This window comes from Podarcis gaigeae, assembly GCF_964106915.1.
Source record: "Podarcis gaigeae genome assembly, chromosome: 2".
NCBI lineage: Eukaryota > Metazoa > Chordata > Lepidosauria > Squamata > Lacertidae > Podarcis > Podarcis gaigeae.
The window spans coordinates 101,440,374-101,462,888 of NC_139679.1; the positions used below are offsets into that span (position 1 = coordinate 101,440,374).

A 22,515-nucleotide genomic window follows, 5' to 3' on the forward strand; every position below is an offset into this window, starting at 1 on the left:
TATGATACTTTGAATAGCAGTTTTCCCCTACATTCTATACTCTTTTCGTGTGCAAAACCATTTGCATGTTCAGACCCAGAAACCTCCCGCCTAAATAAATTCACACATGACTCAAATTTTGGTTTTGGTTTTTGGCAGAATTTAGCCCGCAACTTTATTGATTACAGAAAGTGACTGGTTGCATAGGCTCTGGTTCAACTAGCTCCCTGCCATGCAGGTAGCGCTGACCCAGGGTTCCAGCATAGGAACACCTGGATAAGTGGAAAGCCGGGAACAAGCTATCTCCGCCACCCAAATGTCCCCCTGGACTCAGGCACAGGCACAACCCCCTCTCAGGGGTTGACCAAACCATCGAGTCCCTGGATTCCTTTAACGGAATACCCTTCACATAGGGATGGCGAGAGCGTTCTCCCATCCCTATCACCTGAACCAGAGCCTGTCCACAACCTTACAAGTTGTGACAATTTGCTACATGGCAGGCGAAACCCAAATGGCAACAGCCAATCAGCCAAGTAGAAAATTCCTGCCATGCCCCTGTCCCAATGACAGGCAACACACAACAGCATAGCAAGGTCAGGCGCGCAAGCCCTAAATATAGGGAGAGGTGGGCAGGTATTCCGATGCACGCACCAAAAGTGGAAGCTCTGGGTCACGTGCATGGGTATATATAGGCCCCTTGATCCGTTTAGGCTGCGTTCCATTGGCCTGATTGAACCCTGCATCAAGGGACCTACCAATCGGGTGTTGTGGCTATCCAAACATACCCACCCACAACACAGGGTGTCAGTTTTCCAGGTTTCACTGCAATACGTGCCCTCTTTAAGGGAGGACCCAATAAACTGTGCAAGTAATCAGAAGGGCTACTTTTCTCTTTCCCAATCTTGTTGCCCGGTGCCCTAGTATCACATGTCATACCAGGGGCTAGTGTCAGTCAACAGTGAATAGTTATCAGTGCCATTTTCTGCCCACATCTATATTGTTCGCTTCCTTAAGCACTTTCTCTTTTTCAGTTCATATTTGCGTATCACCAAACATCACTTTTCTTACCATAATACTGTGCCAAAATGTACAGTGGGCAATGTTTTGCTCTGTGTTCTGCTTGGCGCCGATTTGAATGCAATCTGTTTATAATGGAGAATCCATGTCCCATGTGGGCCGAGAGGGTCCTCAGTTGGGAAGAGGTAGGCACAGCAAAAGAAGGCCCCGGCCCCGGGACCTATGGCCCTCCAGTTGTTGCTTGACTGTAACTCTTATCATCCCTGACCATTGGCTTCCTACTTCCTGACATGCCTTGAACACTCAGGTGGTCCAGTTTCTTGCAGTGGGGACCCCTCCCTTTAGCTCTGCTCCAGGGGAGAGAGAGAGAGAGAGAGAGAGAGAGAGAGAGAGAGAGAGAGAGAATGAGAAAGGGAGGAGTTTTGGGAGCTCTACACTCCCAAAAACCAGAGGATGCAGAACGCAACCTTGTGAAATACTCACAGATATTATGGTTGGGCAAAATGTAAGCTTCTTAAAGATACATTCACATATATCAGAGAAAATTTACATAGTAGTATTGCCACAGATTTCGTAACACATGCTTCTATGGTTGTGTTCACTGGACTAGGAAGTGCCTGAATTCACAATGTGCTGTTGCGTTGGTTGTCAGTACTGAGGAGTAACCCGCTATTTGTATCTCTCTTTTGTGTGGCGTTTTGCTTCGCTGGGATGCCTCCCTTGCAATTGCCCTCTTTATCAATAGTGTAGGCTGATACTTTTCCCCTTGCCCACTCTTTTAAAATTTTATCTGCCATTAGTGACACTTGGAGGGACCCAAATAGGTTCCTCCTTGATTTTAGCTCACTTTGACAACATTTGAAAAAGCCTTTAGCTAGGTGACCTTCAGTTCCTTCCCAGGATTCTGTTTGAATAAGATGCTGCCAGGGTTTAAAGGGAAGGGAAAAGGCTTGTGTTGTTGGGGATGAGACTGGAAGTTAATAAATTCTGATGAGCTCTTAAGTGCTGCGGCACCCAGTGTAATTGCTTAGATCAAGAAGGAATAATGAAGGAACAAGGGGGGAGGGGGGAACCCACACAGCTGTGTACTGTATACTGAATAGCTGTGTTCTGTGGAATCGGATTGTGGTGAAGTCTTTTCCAAATAGCCCCAAGCACTTTATCAGGCAGCTTATAATTCAAAGTAGTAGCAGACAGACTTGGAAGTCCAAACTACAGATCAGCTCAAACATTCCTTGTCCATAGTTATGCATGCCATGGTTACACCAAGGCTGGTCATGAGCTCTACATGGAGAGACCCTTGAACAATATTTTGAAATGGTGCAAAATGCCAGGGTTGTGAACAGAACCAGGGTTTCAGGGACATGGCATTCCACTGTTGAATCAGCTTTGGTGGCCATCCGTTTGCTGTCATGCTTAGTGAAAAGTTCCAGCGATCATCTTTAAAGCTCTTCATGGATTGGCCCCAGGAAGTTTTAAAGAGTGAACTTCTAGAAAATGAGGTCTTATTGTTGGCACTACCACCAGGGGTTGCCTGGTGGGCACTGGCCCATGAGACGGCCATTTCAGTGGCAGCTCCCGGTTGCAGAATGCCCTCCCTAGTGAGGTGCGCCGGTCTCCATCATTATTAACTTTCGGAAGGAATTTGAAAACATTCCTGTTTACCCAGGAATTTGGTAACTGAACTGTTTCAGGCAACCCTACGATCATCAGATGGAAGAATGTGCTTAATTGCTTTTGGAATGCTTTTCTTTAACTGTGGCTGCTCCAGGTAAGAACATGTATGAGGAAACGTCAATGTGAATGATGTTCCTGCGGACCTTAAACATACCTGGAAAGTGGAAAGTCTTTCTTAACTGGAGACCATTGGAAAGAATGTAGTGGGGTGCTATAAAAAGATAAGCAGCTTTATAAGAAGACACGCTCCATTTCTCTTTCATATGACTGCCTTCTTTCTCCATTTAGAATGGCTAGTTGGATCTTTCTTTTTCAGGTAGGTCCCAATTTTAGCACCCTATGCTGATTTGTTGAGTGGGATTTTAAAGCATGTCATTACGAAAATAAATCAAGCTGCCTCTCACTCTCTCTTCTTTCTCGTAAAAATACCCAGAGCCTTCAGAGCCTGGCAGCTGCCTGGTGGATTGAAGACTTAAGTTTTCAACTTTAGAACAAGGATAGCTTGAGAGCTCAGGGTCAATCTGTCAGCTCTAGCAGGCTGCAGTTTCAATTTCAATTTCATTTTTTCTAATCTGTCAAGAAGATGTTGCTTTCCCCTTACAAACAGATCCATTACTGGATGCATCGCTGGATCCATCACTGCAGAAGGTCAGGCAAAGGGTCCTCTAAATCGCTTGAGAACCCCAAGAAGAAAACCATCAAATTCTTCGGTCCTTTCCGTCTGTTTTCAAAATATACTTTTGATCCCTGCTGTTGGCCATAGCTCGTGGATGGCTCAGGTTACGTACACATTAGAAGGAAATGGCCTTCTGCAGAATGCCTTTTCAAATGACTTCTAATCCTATAATGAATGTATCATATTCAGAAACTACGCCTGTTGGGTGTCCACCAGAAAGCATTACAGTCCATGTCATGAGCAGTACTTATGCCTTCCATTACATACACCTGCCACTGGAAATTAATTTGCACCAGCTAATCTCATTTGTCAACTTTCATTATATAAAAGCTATCATAAAGAAAACTAATGAGATGGTGGAATTAATGAATTTTAATCCATTGACAGAAAGGTGCTTTGGATCTGATGTTCGTCGTCAGGGGGAAGGCACTGCCAGGTGTGGTTACTTCCTTTTCCCTCTCACCACAGTTAAGAAGTCAAATGCATTCCTCCTACATGCTGAAGCTGCTGTGTTCAATCTCTGGCATCTCTCACCACAATGATCACAGTTCGGAGGGCAGAGACATACCTTTCGTTAAGGTCCTGGAGGGGGGGAAAGCCCTCCTGCAAGACAGATGCCAGCTAATACTATGCTATGTAGAGCAGGGGTGGAGGATACTTCTTTTTCAAACTGAGGGCCACATTCCCACTCGGGGAACTTTCCAGGGGCCACATTCCAATGGTAGGTGGAGCCGGAAGCTAAAGTACATTCATACCTTGGATCTCAAATGCTTTGGCTCCCGAATAAATTGGCTCTGGGACAATCAAAACCCAGTGTTCTGGTTTTCAAACATTCTTTTGGAACCTGAACATCCACCGCAGGTTCCGTGGCTTACAGTTGGCTGCTGGAGCTTCCTGCAACCAATCAGAAGCCGCACTTTGGTTTCCGAACGTTTCGGAAGTCGAACAGAATGGATTCTGTTCGACTTCCAAGGAATGACTGTATGCAAAGTAACAAAATGACTTGAAGGTATCATCATCATCATGCCAACAGGCCTATCCAGGTGTTTAAACATTTCTTTAGTAGCTAGTCATTTTACTGATCGTTTCTTTTAATTTTTTTAAAATGTTTTTATACACTGCCCTAATATCTTATGAGAGGGTGATGTATAAATTCTTTAATAAGTATATAAATAAATAGAAACACCACAGGTGGTGGCCATTGTGTACCACCATCAGCCATCTTTCTCCCATAATTCCAACTCCCAGTGTTCAGTTATTAAATCACTCTCCCTCCCTGCTGCCCCAGCTGTTTAAGTTAACCACTGGAGTTCTGTAAAATTCATTTGTTCAGCTAAAAAGCTTTATAGAGACAAGATGCATTCACACTACATGCCATTTCATTCCAATATAGCCTGGGGGTGAATTTTCTGCCTCATCCCCGCTGATGGATAGCATATCCCCATTTAACAAAAGAGGAAAAAGCAACTGCTTTTGCTCTGTGTTACCCATTCGTTCCTGGTCGCTTCTGCCAAACAGACCTTCTCGTTTTTATTTTTAAAGAAGTGATTTGTAACTGGATATCAGCAGCAGTACTCCAGAGAACAAGATTGCTCCAGCAGGAAGACCTATTTATCTCCTGGTTTTAAATAAAACAGTCATAGAAGAGTGCTTTCTGGAAATGTTTTAACCTGAAATAGTAGACCATGTCATATGGCTCGCCTAGCCTGGCATTCAGTTTATGACTTCGTGGCGTAGCAAACCAAAGGTTAGGAGCAGAAGGTTAAGGCTACAATGCATTACGCACTTACTTGAGAATAAATCCTAATGGATTCTGCATGACTTGCTTTGGAAAAGACATGCATGGCGTTGCACGGTAGAACTTTCACCAGGAAGGTAAGGCGGCCATGTGCCCTACTTTGCAGAGCACAGTTCCCTATTTGCAGGGATGTCTGGTCCTAGACTGTGGGTGATGCTGTGGGTTAAACCACAGAGCCTAGGATTTGCCAATCAGAAAGTCGGTGGTTCGAATCCCGTGATGGGGTGAGCTCCCGTTGCTCGGTCCCTGCTCCTGCCAACCTAGCAGTTTGAAAGCATGTCAAAGTGCAAGTAGATAAATAGGGACTGCTCCGGTGGGAAGGTAAACAGCGTTTCCGTGTGCTGCTCTGGTTCGCCAGAAGCAGCTTAGTCATGCTGGCCACATGACCCGGAGGCTGTCTGTGGACAAACTCCAGCTCCGAGATGAGCGCGTAACCCCAGAGTCGGTCACAACTGCACCTAATGGTTAGGGTTCCCTTTACCTGGTCCTAGACTAGTTTAAAGATAAAGAATCCGATTTCCCATCAATAATGAGCATCTGGAGAGCAGACAAAGCAGACACACACAGTATTTCTGTTTACAATATAGTAGTTAATTCTAAATCTGCATCTATGCATATAAATTAGCATGTGCAAATTTTATGCAAATCGGTGTCTTCCATGTGCCAGTGTGGTGTAGTGGTGAAGAGCGGTAGACTCGTAATCTGGGGAACCGGGTTTGCTTCCCCGCTCCTCCACCTGCAGCTGCTGGGTGACCTTGGGCTAGTCACACTTCTCTGAAGTCTCTCAGCCCCACTCACCTCACAGAGTGTTTGTTGTGGGGGAGGAAGGGAAAGGAGAATGTTAGCCGCTTTGAGACTCCTTCGGGTAGTGATAAAGCGGGATATCAAATCCAAACTCTTCTTCTCTTCTTCTTGTCTTCTTTTTTGTGATGCGTAAGTGGCTCCCTCACAATTTGGACTTGGACCAGGGACGCTTGGGTTCACACGATTACTGCTGGTGAAAATGGCAGAACTCCCTCCATAACACCTTGCCTCACCACACTTGGCATCTTCCACATAAGCACTAGCTTATGGGATATGGAAACTCAATGTCTTTAGATTGTATTGGCAAGCTGTGTCTGGGAGGGAGGCCAGTTGTCTGCTCTGGACAGGGTTACACTCCCTATTTACACAGCCAAATTTTAGAATTGGAAAGGACCCTGAGAGCCATCTAGTCCACCCCCTGCAATGCATCAAACTTTTGCCCAGTGTGGGGCACTCCTGGGTCCAGATTTGCCATTTGAGGCTCAGGTGACCTCAGCGGCTAAGGTAAGCTTTTACCAGCTTCTTTGGATGCCTCTGTTCCTGGAGAACACATAATTGGCAGTAGCTCACCAGGTGGAATGGAGGGCAAGATTGGAGGTGCACCAAGATGGAGTACTGGATGGGCCCTGCTGGTGTGTTTGCGCCAACCTCCCTGCTGCCTTGCCGCTCTCTTCATCCCGTGACTCACCTGCAGCTCTGCCCCACCCACTCCAGTGAGCCACTTCTGGACAAAAGCGATATGTGCAAATGTCCCCTCAAGAAATTCCACTCTGCTTGTGGGAGAGAAAGTGGAGGGGGACATTTTACCAAATTTATCTAGGGGAAGTAGAAATTCACCTAATAAAAATAAAAACAACAACCCAATAAACCCACCCCACCCCCAACAAAAAAACACATTTTAAAAGGGCATAGGATATAAATCGGATCAACCAAAGGCCTGGTTAAAAAGGAATGTTTTTGCCTGACGCCTAAAGGTGTATAATGAAGGCACCAGGCAAACTTCCCTGGGGAGAGAATTCCACAGATGGGGAGCCACTGCAGAGAAGGCCCCTTCTCATGTTGCCACCCTCCAGACCTCTCAAGGAGGAGGCACAGGAAGAAGGGCCTCAGAAGATGATCTCAGGGTCTGGGTAGATTCATATGGGAAGTGGCATCCCTTGAGGTATTGCGGTCCTGAGCCGTTTAAGGCTTTATAGGTCAAAACCAGCACTTTGAACTGGGCCCGGAAACTAATTGGTAGCCAATACAGTTGAACCAGGATCAGTGTAATATGCTCAAACTGTCTTGCTCCAGAGAGCAACCTGGCTGCTGAATTCTGCACTCTTCTCTTCTTTCTCTTCTTCTTTATTTCCTTCCTTTCCTTATTCTTGCTTTTTTCTATTTTCCTTCTCTACATTGGTGTACTTTCTTATTGCACTGTGATAAAGGTTCATGAATCTGTGTAGGCATGCACTCACCTTAGATACAAATTATTGAAACACTTTCATGCATCCTCAGAACATAAGAAGACCAAACGCCTTACTTGAACAGCATCTTTGATCTCACAGTGGCCAATCAGATGGCCTATGGGGAAGCCCTCGAGCAAGACACGAGCCCTCTCCCTGCTCATGTTCCCCAAGGACTGGTATTTATTATTTTATCTCGTTTTTATACTGTCTTTCTCTAAAGGCACCCCAGGGGGTTTAGACAAAAAATGGTACCTAAGTATACTTAGGCCAACTTCATAAGCTTCCTGGCATGTGCTTCTGCCTTCTTCCCTCGAGTCACATGGGAAAAGTCCCAGGGAAGATGTGTGTGTGTGTCTGTGTGGAGTTGCCTGGAGCCTGAAGGTTTGCTACAATCTAAACCACTGAGCCTCTTGGTCTTGCCGATCAGAAGGTTGGCAGTTCAAATCCCCGTGACGGAGTGAGCTCCTGTTGCTCTGTCCCAGCTCCTGCCTACCTAGCAGTTCGAAAGCACACCAGTGCAAGTAGATAAATAGGTGCCGCTGTGGTGGGAAGGTAAACGGCGTTTCTGTGCGCTTTGGTTTCCATCATGGTGTTCTGTTACGCCAGAAGCAGTTTACTCCTGGTGGCCACATGATCCGGAAAGCTGACTATGGACAAACACTGGCTCCCTCAGCCTGAAAGCGAGATGAGCGCCACAACCCTATAATCGCCTTTGACTGGACTTAACCGTTCAGGGGTCCTTTACCTTTTACCTTGCAACAGATTCCCATGCTAAAGTTCCCTCAAGCAAATCCCACTGAAATAAATGAGCGGCACAAGAGCTGAACTATACAGAGCTGAACTATAACATTCTACACAGTCTGCTGCTGGCTAATGCCTTTTATAAGTAACACATTTCTGATTCTCATTGCTGTTCAATCAATTCCTTTCTCTGCTTTTGCTGCTGCCTCTGCTGTTGTCTGCTGCAGAAAGCATCTCTCTTCTAGTTTAGAAGGAAATTCGTGCCCTCTCTCTCTTACCACCTTAGCATTAAACCTTCCCTCAAAGCCTGAGCAAATCCAACTGGAAGCTTCTGACCTCAAGGGGTAGCCCCAAACATTGTAGATGGATTCCACTCTCATACCTGATTTATTCTGTCTTGGCTTTGAAGGAGTTAGCTTTGATTGACGTGGATGTAATTAATAACAGAATCAGATCTTTTGTCACAGTTTAAATAGCAACATTTTTTTAACAGGAGGGGAAGCGCGGTGTTGGGCAATGAGAATTAGAAATGTGTTACTTATAAAAGGCATTAGGCAGCAACAGACTGTGTAAAATGTTATAGTTCAACAAACACTGTGCCTAATAAACTCCGTTGACTAATGTGATCAGTTCAGCAGCTTGGGGGGGGGGAGGTGGAGAGAAAGGGAAGGGGGGAGGGAGGGAGAGAATAATTCCAGTATGGTGAAGAAACCCAATGCCGGATGAGACCAGCGTATCCAGCAGCACAGATGTTTTTTATTTTAACAGATATTCAGTTTTCCATATAAAAAAAGGCTGTTTGGTGCAGAGGAAACACTTAAGGGGGAAAATGGAATGAAGGATTTGCATTTTTTTAAAAAAGATCAGAACCATTGTTTATTTCAGAGAGAGAGAGAGAGAGAGAGAGAGAGAGAGAGAGAGAGAGAGAGAGGAAGCTGCCTTGTTGTTGTTGTTGTTGTTGTTGTTGTTGTTTAGTCATTTAGTCGTGTCCGACTCTTCGTGACCCCATGGACCAGAGCACTCCAGGCACTCCTGTCTTCCACTGCCTCCCTCAGTTTGGTCAGACTCATGCTGGTAGCTTCGAGGACACTATCCAACCATCTCGTCCTCTGTCGTCCCCTTCTCCTTGTGCCCTCCATCTTTCCCAACATCAGGGTCTTTTCCAGGGAATCTTCTCTTCTCATGAGGTGGTCAAAGTATTGGAGCCTCAGCTTCACGATCTGTCCTTCCAGTGAGCACTCAGGGCTGATTTCCTTCAGAATGGAGAGGTTTGATCTTCTTGCAGTCCATGGGACTCTCAAGAGTCTCCTCCAGCACCATAATTCAAAAGCATTCAAGTCTTCGAAGCTGCCTTATAATGAGTCAAACCTACACTGACTGCCAGCAGCTCTCCAGGGTTTCAGGGAGGCGTCTCTCTGGAACCGTCCGGGAGATGCTGGGGATTGAACCCAGGACCTCCTGCATGCAAGACAGATGCTCTGCCACTGACCTCCAGCCATTCCACAGAAGTGTGGACTTGGATTTACTTAAGAGCATCCGTGCTGCTCAGTACAGAGTCCTGCAACAGCTGAGTGCAACGCAGGCCAGGGAATGACTGGTTGTCATCTAGAGGAGTTATTCAGGGGACTGTGGGGGGCAGGTGAAAAGGCAGGACCCCTGTCCATTTAAAAGCTGCATCTGGACAGCAGGCTATATGCTTATATAGGTCACCTTCCCCAGTGTGGTGAGATGGCTGTATTTAAATTGCAGCTATTATTTCCACACAACCAGCTATGCATATAAATAAGCAAAGGCACACTTTCCGGAAATCTCTGCTCCCTTTTTTGGTGATGGATTCCTCCTCCTCCTATGATTTTGCATAGGCAATACTAGGATACACAGATCAATAATCTGACCTGGTGGTACAAGGCAGCTTAATAATAATAACAATTATTGTTTATTATTTACCGTGTTTTTCGCTCTATAAGATGCACCCGACCATAAGACGCACCTAGTTTTTGGAGGAGGAAAACAAGAAAAAAAATATTCTGAATCCCAGAAGCCAGAACAGCAAGAGGGATCGCTGCGCAGCAATCCCTCTTGCTGTTCTGGCTTCAGCAATAGCTGCACAGCCTGCATTCACTCCATAAGACGCACACACATTTCCCCTTACTTTTTAGGAAGGAAAAAGTGCATCTTATAGAGCAAAAAATACGGTATACCCCTCTCATCTAGCTGGGTTTCCGCAGCCACTCTGAGCAGCTTCCTATGGCACACCAAAGAGTCTCTGCACCTCAAAAGCTAGATGTCAAGGACTTGGGCCCTAGTCTAGCCTTCATCTTAACATGCTTGCATTCTCCAAGTAGGGCTTGTTTTCTCCATGGAAGCCTCAGGAACTGCTGGATCTCTATACAGTGGCTAGTGTAATGAATCACTGAGCACCAGGAAGCAGCAGAGTAGCCTCAGGCCCTGCATACTAGGTTACATGGTAAGCTACACCTGCGGAAAACTCCTTTCCTAACACAACTATTAACAGTACTGGAGCCCTGTCCTCCTTTTCACCTGGCCACCCCAGAGACAGCTCAGATTTACCATGTCTATTAACTTTAGTCTTGAATGGGACCCGTATTCTTCACGCACAACAGTGCTATTTATTTTTTCCTAGAAAAACGGGTGCCAGACATACCATGAACACCTCCCTTGTGCTCTTGCAATGGCAAGGGTGAGCACCTGAGAGGTGCTGGAACTGAGTTCCAGTGAGTTCCAGCTGAAAAAACCAACCCTGCGCAACACATATGTTTCACAACTCTGCGGCGAGTCGTCTTTGATGAATATTGACAATTTAAACAGCAGCTGTTGACTTAAAGGTCTGGAGAATATTTGGCAAGCAAAAGAGGTTTGGAAGAAGAACGTATTTAATGTGGCTTGGATGAGATGCTGTCAGGACTGCCGCTAGGTCCCAGCTCACAGAGGACCAACGCCCAGTGGATGTTATATACAAAAGTCTTTATTAAAGTTTAGTTTCCATTTCCAAGCTCTGGGCGCGCAGACCCACGTCTCGACGCTAGACCGGCTAAGTCCCCTCTGACTCACTGCTCCACCCACACCAGTTTAAGATTCTAGCCCGGCTCCACCTCTTACGCTGTTCTTTCCTTCGCTGGGTCCTTCTGCCCTCTGGGGTTCCCTCCTTCCTGGACTCCTCTGACGCTGAGCCTCCTGAGTCTTGCCCCTCCCTCCGGCAGGCTTTAGGACCTGGCTCCCTTCCCGGGCTCCCCGCTGTGCCGCGCTCCTGTACATTTGAACTTGGCGCGCGCGCCCAGCCGGTGACTTTCCTTCTGACCGTTTCCCCGCTTCCTGATGTGGGCGTTGCCAAACCTGACTCCTCTCCTCCCTCTGGTGGTGAGGACACTGGTCCCGACTCCTGGGACTCCCCCTCCCCACTGCGCTCTGGTGGAGACGCTGGTCCTGATCTCCAACTGCTGCTCAGGGACTCCCCGCTGGCCCCTTCCTCCTGGGGCTTCCCCCCTGGAGCCCCCCTCGCTCTGGCCACCGGCGCTCCCTTCTGTGAGTCCTCCGATTCCCTAGAGAGGCTTGTGGAATAACTCTGGCCACTGTCACTGCCTGCGCCCCCCTCGTACTCCTCCTCCTCACTCTCCATTTGCTCCCCCTCCTGTGTCTCTCCTTCTGAACCCCTGACAGATGCGTTCTTACAGATGCGAATTGCCATGGCAGCAAAAGAAATGTAATTCCACCTAGACTGTTGGTACCAATCAACAACGGGATTGTTTGATTCTTCTTCTTCTTCTTCTTCTTCTTCTTCTTCTTCTTCTTCTTCTTCTTCTTCTCTTGTTCCTTGGAAGCATTACAGTTACCACTAAGAATACTCCTAACCCCGCCTTCCTCTTAGACACTTCAGTAAATAAATTAACATTCAGATAATGATTTTGTGCTTGCTTTCTTGAAAGCCATCAACAGGCTGAATCACATAAGCAGGTACGTCTTGCTCAACAAGATACAAAAAAGCAGAAGGTCCATTTATGGTTGGCTTCTAATTATAAAACAAATGATCAATTAGCACAGGAGAAAAGTTAACAAATAGCTCTCTTACACCTGGGAAGGAAAAATGAATTAAAGTTGTGGCACCTGGGTCTCAATCAAGATCCTCACACCTGGGAGGACTTGCCTCCTTACAGCTAGGATTGGTAACCTTGGGGCCATTATCCCCATTGTTAGGGAGGATGAGAGTTTAGACAGGAGGCATTCCCAGCCCTCTCCATTCATAAGCAAGCCCTATTGAGTTCAATGGGGCAGGTTCATGCCACACATTTAAAGCACATCCAATGCACATTTAAAACATGCCCTCGGAACAGAGCTACAATTCCCAGAGCTCCCTGTGGAAGAGGGGTAAATTTTTAAAACATTCCAGAAATTGTAACTCTTAGGAGAACAGGGGCTTCCTAACAGCTTTCAGCAGCCTTAAGAAACCATAGCTCCCAAGATTCTTTGTGTTATGTACTGAAGTTCTCACCCTGGGCCTGCAGGGGGGTACTGTAGTTAGGTTTCACTCAGGTCCACATATGCAAATAAGGAATTGAAAGTGATGTTCAGTGATTGGATAGTTACAGAAAGTTGTTACTGTTGCCTTGTAGTGGAGTTCTATATAAGCAGGTTGGCTGAACCCTTCAGCCCAGTTCTGTTCTGGCCTGTGAATAAACAAGAGCTGTTTGAAGAATTTCTGTATCTTCTGATATGTTCACCCACAACTTAACACTTTGCATCATAGAGCTTTATATTTATGGTGTGAATATGGCCCCACTAAACATCTCCACCAGGTAGTGTCTCCTGCTGAACAGATTGTTGACTGTGTTAGCTGAGAGAGAGAGAGAAAGAATCACCTGTTAGGAAGGAGAAAGAATGGGGCTGCCTATAACCAGGTCCAAAACAGATGACCAACATGTCCAGAAAGAGGCCTTTCAGTTTGGGACATGTATTCACAATACCAAATATATTGTTTTTAAGGAGGGTGGTGGATCCACGTCCCAAATTTGTGAGCTTTAATGTAAGTCATTCCTTTGCTTTCCTAATTAGATCAATATATGCAATCCTAGCCTCTCCTGTGCAAGGGATTAATTCCATTTCATAATTTAAGTAGCCTTTCCTGGATACCAGATGGGTATTGATTTCCAGTAATACCCTCAGATCACATTGCCCTCTACTCGTATCACCTTATACAAGGCTAAATGCATTGTTCTGGGACATATAAAATTCCCTGGCCTTGTTCACCACATAACATCTTTCGCCTTATCTCCCGTGCCAAGTGCCAGTTGCATCCCTCATCCTTCCTAAGAGCTAATAATAATAATAATAATAATAATTTATTATTTATACCCCGCCCATCTGGCTGAGTTTCCCCAGCCACTCTGGGTGGCTCCCAATCAAGTGTTAAAAACAGTACAGCATTAAATATTAAAAACGTCCCTAAACGGGGCTGCCTTCAGATGTCTTTTAAAGATAGGATAGCTGCTTATTTCCTTTTAAAGATAGAATAGCTGCTTATTTCCAATGTGGTTACACTGTAGGACTAGACCTGAAAGGCCAGAGTTCAGTTCACATTTTGGCCATGAAGCTTCCTGGGGGATCTTGGGCCATTCACTGCCTCTTAGCCAAACCTACCTCATATGATCATCATAATCATCAACCGCTCCATGCAATGACTGGATTTTGTATCTAGTCCCCAGGACACTTCTTCATCATTTCACTGGTCCATAGCCTTCTGACCACAGGTACAGTCTGTAAGATCAGTAGACTGGGAGTGAGAAACCAGGAGCGAGTGGCAACTCAGCAGCCAAAGAACAGTAGCAATTTGAAAATGAAGACTGTGCAAATGAGATGGAGCTCTAGAGCACAGCATGGGCAGATCCAAGGTGAAAACATTGGCCTCTCCAGTTAAGAAGAAGAAGAGAAGATTTTGGATTTGATATCCCTCTTTATCACTACCCTAGGGAGTCTCAAAGTGGCTAACATTCTCATTTCCCCCACAACAAACACTCTGTGAGGTGAATGATGCTGAGAGACTTTAGAGAAGTGTGACTAGCCCAAGGTCACCCAGCAGCTGCATGTGGAGGAGCAGGGATGCGAGCCCAGTTCACCAGATTACGAGTCCACCACTCTTAACCACTACACCACACTGGCTCTCTTAAAAGGGGACTGGATGGCAGGGCTAGGTAAAGCCTACCAGGGTGTAGGGGCACTGCCACTTGGAGTACACATACTGGTTGAAATGGGCCCACAATCTTACCCAGTGTATGACCTGTTCATATAGCAAGTCTTGTTGGCTGTGTTGCTTCCTCACCAATGCTGGTGTCCCCTTTCAGCAGCACAGAGCCACTTCATCAGAAAGAAAAGGTGGTTGAGATAACGTCTGCCTAAGTGCCCCAACAGGACCCTTTTAGGATTCAGTCACACTTAATTCTGAAATTGAACTCTGCATGTTCCAGAGCCATTACTTGACTTTCTCTCCTGTTTCTTCCAGAGCTCGTGAGTTGTGGGGCTCCCCAAAGGCCGGGCGAGCAGTGACATAAATTGACCCACCTCTCGTTCGGAGAAAGCCCCGGTGAGTGTGAGCGTTAATACAGAAAGTGGCCAGCCGCCAAAAAACGAAAGTTACCAGATCTGCCGAGAATCCCCAGTGTGACATCATGAAATGGAAGGAATCTGCTGGGCGCCAAAGCGTCTGTTAAAGATCAAAGAAAGGAGCTGGGGGAGAGTTAAGGAAATAGAAACTAGGAGAGAAAATGGGGTGGCTGGTTGGAGGGAAAGGATGTGAGATTTGGCTCAGGAGTGGGGGGGGGGGGGCGGAGAGAAAGGGAATACTCTGGAATAAGGAAATCCCCAGACACTTTCATAGGCCTGAATTACATGTGCATTTTCTACTAAGTTCACCGTATTACAAACTCAACCTGACTTTTACAGCAGCCAGATCTGCTACTCTGGTAGAAACAGAGGAAGATGCCTTGCAACTGAGTCAGACCATTGGCCCATGTAGCTCAGTATTGTCTACACTGACCAGAAGTGTCTCTCCACAGTTTCAGGCAGGAAGTGTCTCCCAGGCCTGCCTGGAGATGGTGGATGGATTGAGGCCTTCTACATGCCAGGCAGATGACCCAACACTGAGCTGTGTCCCTATACCAGCTGCACTGGCTCCCAGTGGAGTACAGGATCAGGTTTAAGGTGCTGGTTTTAACCTTCAAAGCCCTATATGGCCTAGGGCCCTCGTACCTACAAGACCGCCTCTCCTGGTATGTCCCACGGAGGACCTTACGGTCTGCAAACAAAAACATCTTGGAGGTCCCAGGCCACAGAGAGGTTAGGCTGGCCTCAGCCAGAGCCAGGGCTTTTTCGGCTGCAGCTCCAACCTGGTGGAACGCTCTGTCACAAGAGACAAGGGCCCTGCAGGACTTGACATCTTTCTGCAGGGCCTGCAAGACAAAGCTGTTCCACCAGGCCTTTGGCCAGGGCACAGCCTGACTCCCTCCTTTGGCAATCTTCACAGAACTCTGGCCCAATGGTTGCCATCAATTTGATTTGAAGTAATTTTTTAATGTAATGATTTTAGAATGTTGTGTTATTTTATTGTTGTTAGCCGCCCTGAGCCCGGCCTCAGCTGGGGAGGGCGGGATATAAATTATTATTATTATTATTATTATTATTATTATTATTATTATTATTATCCAAACTCTCCCCTGTCCCAAAACTGGCCCTTTTCCCCTGACTGATTAAGCTTACAAAGAACCACTTTCGCATGAGTTCAAAGTATTTTCTACATAGTTGTTTAACAGCACAATTATTGTCCATACAATGTACATGTCTACCCAGAAATGAGCTCAAGGGGACCTACTCCCCATTACCAGGGCTGGGAAACATGTGTCCCTATACTGTATAATGAATCATTATACAAAAGCAGGCATAGCTGCTTTCTTCATTTCCAGGAGACTGCCTTATTTATACATCTGTCCATTTGCAGATCCCTGGACGACCTTGAAATTTCAGCTATTGAATCAACAGGCTGATCATTCCCCTTGATGGCCATTACCATTTTTCTCATTTTGTTCTCAGGTATACTCTTGTGTTTCCAGTGTGTGTGTGTGTGCGCGCGCGCGTGTGTGTAATTCCTTTAAGGTATAAAAATACAAGTTTCAGCACAATGGATTAACCATGTACTAGGAATTTTTTTACTGTTTGTGAGCGTGTGGGTGTAGACCCAATCTCCATGCTTATTCTGATGAATATACCTTCCTGCTATCTGGCCACCAATGGGAATTGCTGCAAGGGAAAAGGGCAATTTGATGGAGATCGGGGCTGGGGAAGGAAGGCTGAACCCTCCCCTCCCAGCATGCTGTGACCTTGATAATACCCCCCCCCCAGCAGCTGTATTTAATTTTTCTAAACATGGCATCATGAACAAGCACACCATTAGTATCACATTTAATAGGTCCTGAGTGTTTGATTTAAAAGAAAGGCATTACCTGATTTAGGAAAATGCTGAATATCTGTGTGTGTGTGTTTTGTTTTTTTCAGAACTGCTTGCTGTATCTACATTGCTTTTTTCTCCCATGTTCTGCACTTGCTACCTTGTCGTGTGTTTTCAGCAGTGTTCATTTTGAAACACCAGCGAAATTTCAGCCCTGTTTATGTGTTGAAATAAAGGATCAGCCTTTGCTTACAAGCTTATTTAGAAGACAATATTGACTCAGGCTGCTTGTTCTCAGTCCGCATTTACCACCATCTTGACAAATGAAGAAACTGGTCCTTCAAAGATTATTCCAAACATTTTGTCATAAGCAAGGATTATTCCAAACTTTATGAAGTATTTGCACATAAATCTTAGTGGGTGTGGGAATTCTGTTATTCTTGCTGTTGTTGTTGTTGCTGCTGACTCAGGTCGTTTAAAAGTCATTTCCATGTTTGCTTTTAATAATGCCATTCCGGTGGAACCTATTGCATCTGGGCGAAAGCAAACAGAGAGCGTGTCTCTTAGTAGTAATGAGAGATTCACTGGAACACCCTAATTCTTTTAACCTGTGACCATCATTTTACATTTGTATTGCTAGCTCTTTTTGAATGCATCATTCATTCCGCGGCGCAATAAACTCCAATGGGAGTCACTTGCAACAAATGAATCATGAAATCATAGAGTTGGAAGGGATCCCGGGGGTCATTTAGTCCAAGCCCCTGCAATGCAGGAATCTTTGGCCCATTGTGGGCCTTGAACCCACAACCATGAGATTAAGAGTCTCATCATCTACCAACAGAGCTATCCCAGATTGATCAAGTGCAGGGTTGGTTTGGGAAGCAACCTCTCCTGGCAAATAGAAGGGGAAGAAATGAAGGCAGTGAGAGATTTTACTTTCTTGGGCTGCATGATCACTGAAGATGGTGACAGCAGTCACAAAATTAAAAGACGCCTGCTTCTTGGGAGAAAAGGAATGACAAACCTAGACAGCATCTTAAAAAGCAGAGACATCACCTTGCCAACAAAGGTCCGTATGGATAAAGCCATGGTTATCCCAGTTGGGATGTATGGAAGTGAGAGCTGGACCATAAAGAAGGCTGATTACCAAAGAATTGATGCTTTTGAATTATGGTGCTGGAGGAGACTCTTGAGAGTCCCATGGACTGCAAGAAGATCAAACCTCTCCATTCTGAAGGAAATCAGCCCTGAGTGCTCACTGGAAGGACAGATCGTGAAGCTGAGGCTCCAATACTTTGGGCACCTCATGAGAAGAGAAGACTCCCTGGAAAAGACCCTGATGCTGAGAAAGATTGAGGGCACAAGGAGAAGGGGACGACAGAGGACAAGATGGTTGGACAGTGTTCTCGAAGCTACCAGCATAAGTTTGACCAAATTGTGGGAGGCAGTGGAAGACAGGCGTGCCTGGCGTGCTCTGGTCCATGAGGTCATGAAGAGTCGGACACAACTAAATGACAAAACAACAACAAAAACTTTAAACACAGCATCAGGGGTTGGCTAATCTCAGGTCCAGGGATCAAATGTGGCTCTCCAAACCTCTCTACCTGGCTCTTTCTCACCACACTCCCTATCCAACCACATCCCTTCCTCCCAGGCCATGCCCCTCACCAGTCCTGCTGGAATAAAAACGTACGAGTCCTGCTGGAGCTGGCCGGTGGCCTATCTAATATCCAGCAAACGGATCACTCAGCGGCCAACCAGATGCCCACAGGACGATGTGCGGGGGCACTCAGAGCTGTGTCCTTCAACAATGCTTTTTGCATGCCTGGATGCAGAATAGAGAACCAGTGTACTGTGCAAAGGTAAAATTTGCTTTTGTTGCCCTGCACACTTTTGCCCCTCGCCCTGCCTACCTCTGGCATGCGGACCTCAGAAAGGCTGTCCAGAAGGTAACATGGCCCTTCAGCTTAAAAAGTGTGTTTCTCTGCACTATATCTTCATGAGTTAGAGACATGGTAGAAGTGTCGAGTTGGAAGGAACCTCGGGGGTCAACCCTCTGTAGTCCCACATCCAGTTTGAAACCACACCAGACCCTGCTTAAGCTCTGCAAATGTGCTAATAGCTTTATTGCTGCACCACTTGTGTGCAGTCCTTTTATAACCAAGTTGCAATAATTGCGAGCTGCCCCGAGATCTTTGGGTGAAGAACAGTCTATAAATTTAAGTAATTAATTTAATTAATATGCTCACCGATGCTGGTGACTTTTGCCTGCCATTCATACAACTTAGTTTTCCCTTTCCCTCCCCATTGAAACATCAAATCTATTAGACTCTGCTGGGGTTCCCCTCCACCTTTAAAACAGGTTGGAGTTTCACACAGATTGGTATGGAAATATGTGTGCGTGTGGGGGAGATTCTATCTCAAGTTTCCTTCTCAACAGCCAACCCCAACTGCTTGTTTTATTACTACTACTACTACTACTACTACTACTACTACTACTACTACTACTGTGGTACCTCGGGTTACAGATGCTTCAGGTTACAGACTCTGCTAACCCAAAAATAGTACCTCGGGTTAAGAACTTTGCTTCAGGATGAGAACGGAAATCACACGGTGGCGGCACGGCGGCAGTAATATTAACAGTAATATAGTAATATTAACAGTAATAGTAGTACAGTAGTAGCAGTACAGTGGTACCTCAGGTTAAGAACAGTTTTAGGTTAAGAACAGACCTCCAGAACGAATTAAGTTCTTAGCCTGAGGTACCACTGTACTGCTACTACTGTACTACTATTACTATTACTATTTCGGAAGATTCTACTGTGGAATCTGCCAGAATGAAAACTTTACGAAGAAATCCTGGTGTCGAAACTTCAGGACAGTCAAAAGGAAGCAGCATGCCTCAGAATGCACCGTTAAACTATGGAGTTTGCTGCCTCAAGGTGCAGCAAGGGTGGCTGGGCTGGATGGCTTCAAAGAGGTGGGGAGACGTTCACGGATATCAATAGCCACATTAACTGTGCAGTACCTCCTGTGCTGGAAGCAGTCTACCCATGAACACCAGTTGCTGGGAATCTCAGATAGTGAGAGTGCTGGAGATCTTGAAAATGCCAAACAGAAAAGACAGGATCTGAGACCATCAGGAACGCAGTAATTTGAATACAGCTCCTCTGTGGTGCAACTATTTTGTAAAACCCAAGCTGCACCTACGAAATTTCAGGCATAAGATTTCATCGGCAAGAGGTCAGGGCGGGGGTAAGCTCCTTGAACACCTGCGTAACTTCTTTATCGTTGCTGAATAGAGCTTTGTGTGTTGGCTGAGCTGCCTCCCTGACCAACGATGCTATTAATTGGCACTGACGCAGATGTTCACAGCTGCCTACAAGATGTTGGAGGCTGCTCCCATGTCAGCTGCACATGCTATCACCAAGAAAATTACTTTAATTCATTCCTTGGGGTTAGGCTTTTTGTTGCCGCAATGTGACCCGCTAAAACAAAAGGCAGATCTGCCAACAGAAAAGAATAGCCATCAGCCGGGGGGGGGGGGGTGTCACCAACCTGGCTGGGCACCTGGGCACATTTGCAGGCCAAAGGAACTGTCGTGGTTATTGCACATGCACCACAACTAAGCACCACAACCTATTACATTGGTGGCAGTACAGTGGTACCTCTGGTTAACCTGAAACTGTTCTTAACCTGAAGCACCACTTTAGCTAATGGGGCCTCCTGCTGCTGCTGGCCGCCAGAGCACGATTTCTGTTCTCATCCTGAAGCAAAGTTCTTAACCCGAGGTACTATTTCTGGGTTAGCAGAGTCTGTAACCTGAAGCGTATGTAACCTGAAGCGTATGTAACCCGAGGTACCACTGTATAATGCTTCTTCCAAACCTAATTTCAGCAGGTGGAAAAAGAGCTCAACTGTTCTGTTATAAGCTGAACTAGCAGGGCCATGGCTGCTGAACCTCCTCATAGAGGGAGGAATTTAAAAATAACTCAAGAAAATCTTTAATAAAAAACACTATCAAGACAAAAGACACATTGCATGATCCAGAAGAAGGGGAAACTTCTTCTGAACATTCTTCCCTACAAAACATTCTCTCTCTCTCTCTCTCTCTCTCTCACACACACACACACACAAACAAACACACACACACTTTGATTGGTAAGGATGGCTACAAGCAACAGTGGTAGCAGCATTGTACCCTCCTTGACACCCATGCTCTCTGCTCTTTCTCCTAACTGGCTTTGTAATGTCATCATATGGCCCAACCAGACCATGTGATGACATATTGGTATTGCAAGACAATCACACTTCCTATGTGGTAACCCAAGGGATGATGGCATCTGGGGGCTGAGCAACGTGGGGGCGGTCCACCCTAGGTGTCATCAACGAGGGGGGTGACATTCAGCGTTGCGCCTGCCCTGGGCTGCTGGAGGAGGCAGGCAGGGAGATGATGGGAAGGAGGCTGGCAAGAAAACAAGTGGAGGGTGGATGGAAGGAGAGAAACAGAAGCTCCCTCAAGTCAGGACCCAAACCCTGTAACACCCCCCCCCCCCAAAGCTCAACAACTTTGGTCAACCCTCCCCCCCCAAAAAAAAAAGCTCAGCAACTCATGACAATGGGTCACAGCCAGTATTTTTATACTGTGAGTAGATCGCAGTCTCATTGGAGTCCAACTAGATTTTAATGGGGCGAGGGGAGACAAGAAATTTTCCTTACCGGGTATCACCTGACTTTGCTACACCACTGACAGCACCAAAAGAGCTGCCAGCTCTTAAACAATGAGTAAACAAGGGGAAGGCTGATCGCCAAAGAATTGATGCTTTTGAATTATGGTGCTGGAGGAGACTCTTGAGAGTCCCATGGACTGCAAGAAGATCAAACCTATCCATTCTTAAGGAAATCAGCCCTGAGTGCTCACTGGAAGGACAGATCGTGAAGCTGAGGCTCCAATACTTTGGCCACCTCATGAGAAGAGAAGACTCCCTGGAAAAGTCCCTGATGTTGGGAAAGATGGAGGGCACAAGGAGAAGGGGAAGACAGAGGACGAGATGGTTGGACAGTGTTCTCGAAGCTACCAACATGAGTTTGACCAAACTGTGGGAGGCAGTGGAAGACAGAAGTGGCTGCCGTGCTCTGGTCCATGGGGTCACAAAGAGTTGGACACGACTAAACGACTAAACAACAACAAACAAGGGGAAAGTCTGGTAGGTTTTTAGCATCCCCCCGCCACATGCATTATATTTGCACTGAAAATGCTTAACTGTGAATATACCCTGCAGCCTACTTTTAACGCTAATACATTTCAATGGGACAGATGTTAGCAAGACTAATAGCTCCGGCTACATTTCATTATTGCGTACAGCTCTAAAATGATGTGCAGAACCTGCCTCTAACCCTTTCCCCAGTTTTCAAGAAATGCTGGGCGACATCTACTTTGGTGCCTGTACAATGTACCGTATTAAAAACAGAGCTGCCATAGTTAATCAATTAATCAGTTATATTGATCAATTAAAAATTGTTTTCTTTGTAGGGAATGGATTGGGGACAGACTGTGCAGTCAACTAAAAAGTTCCCCTAAGTAACTGAAGAGAATTTCTTTAGCATGATTTTTTGCAAATACAGCACCATATAGACACCTCTCCAAAGATGGTTACGTTCCAGCAAGTTCTGACGGAAAAAAAAGCCCTGCTTAGGCCACATTCCCACCATGCATTTCAAGAACCATGATGCTACTTTAAAAGGTCATGGTTCCCCCAAGGAATTCTGGGAGTTGTAGCTTGTTAAGGGTTCTGAGAGTTTAGTTCCATTCCCCTCACAGAACTACAATTTCCACAGTGGCTTAACCAAAAAAAACCCTACACCTCTCTTCACTGGAAACTCTTTAAGTGCTTTGAATTTATGGTGTGAATGTGGCCTTAGAAGG

General features: G+C 46.0%; 1 long non-coding RNA gene across 1 annotated transcript; it reads left to right on the plus strand.

Annotated features, from left to right (window-relative positions):
• The first annotated feature begins 12,997 nt into the window (after positions 1 to 12,997).
• On the plus strand, positions 12,998 to 16,485 carry LOC310838240. The gene is made up of 3 exons (XR_014560840.1): positions 12,998 to 13,178; positions 14,652 to 14,732; positions 16,143 to 16,485. It is a non-coding gene; the product is annotated as an uncharacterized lncRNA (long non-coding RNA).
• Positions 16,486 to 22,515: the final 6,030 nt, after the last annotated feature.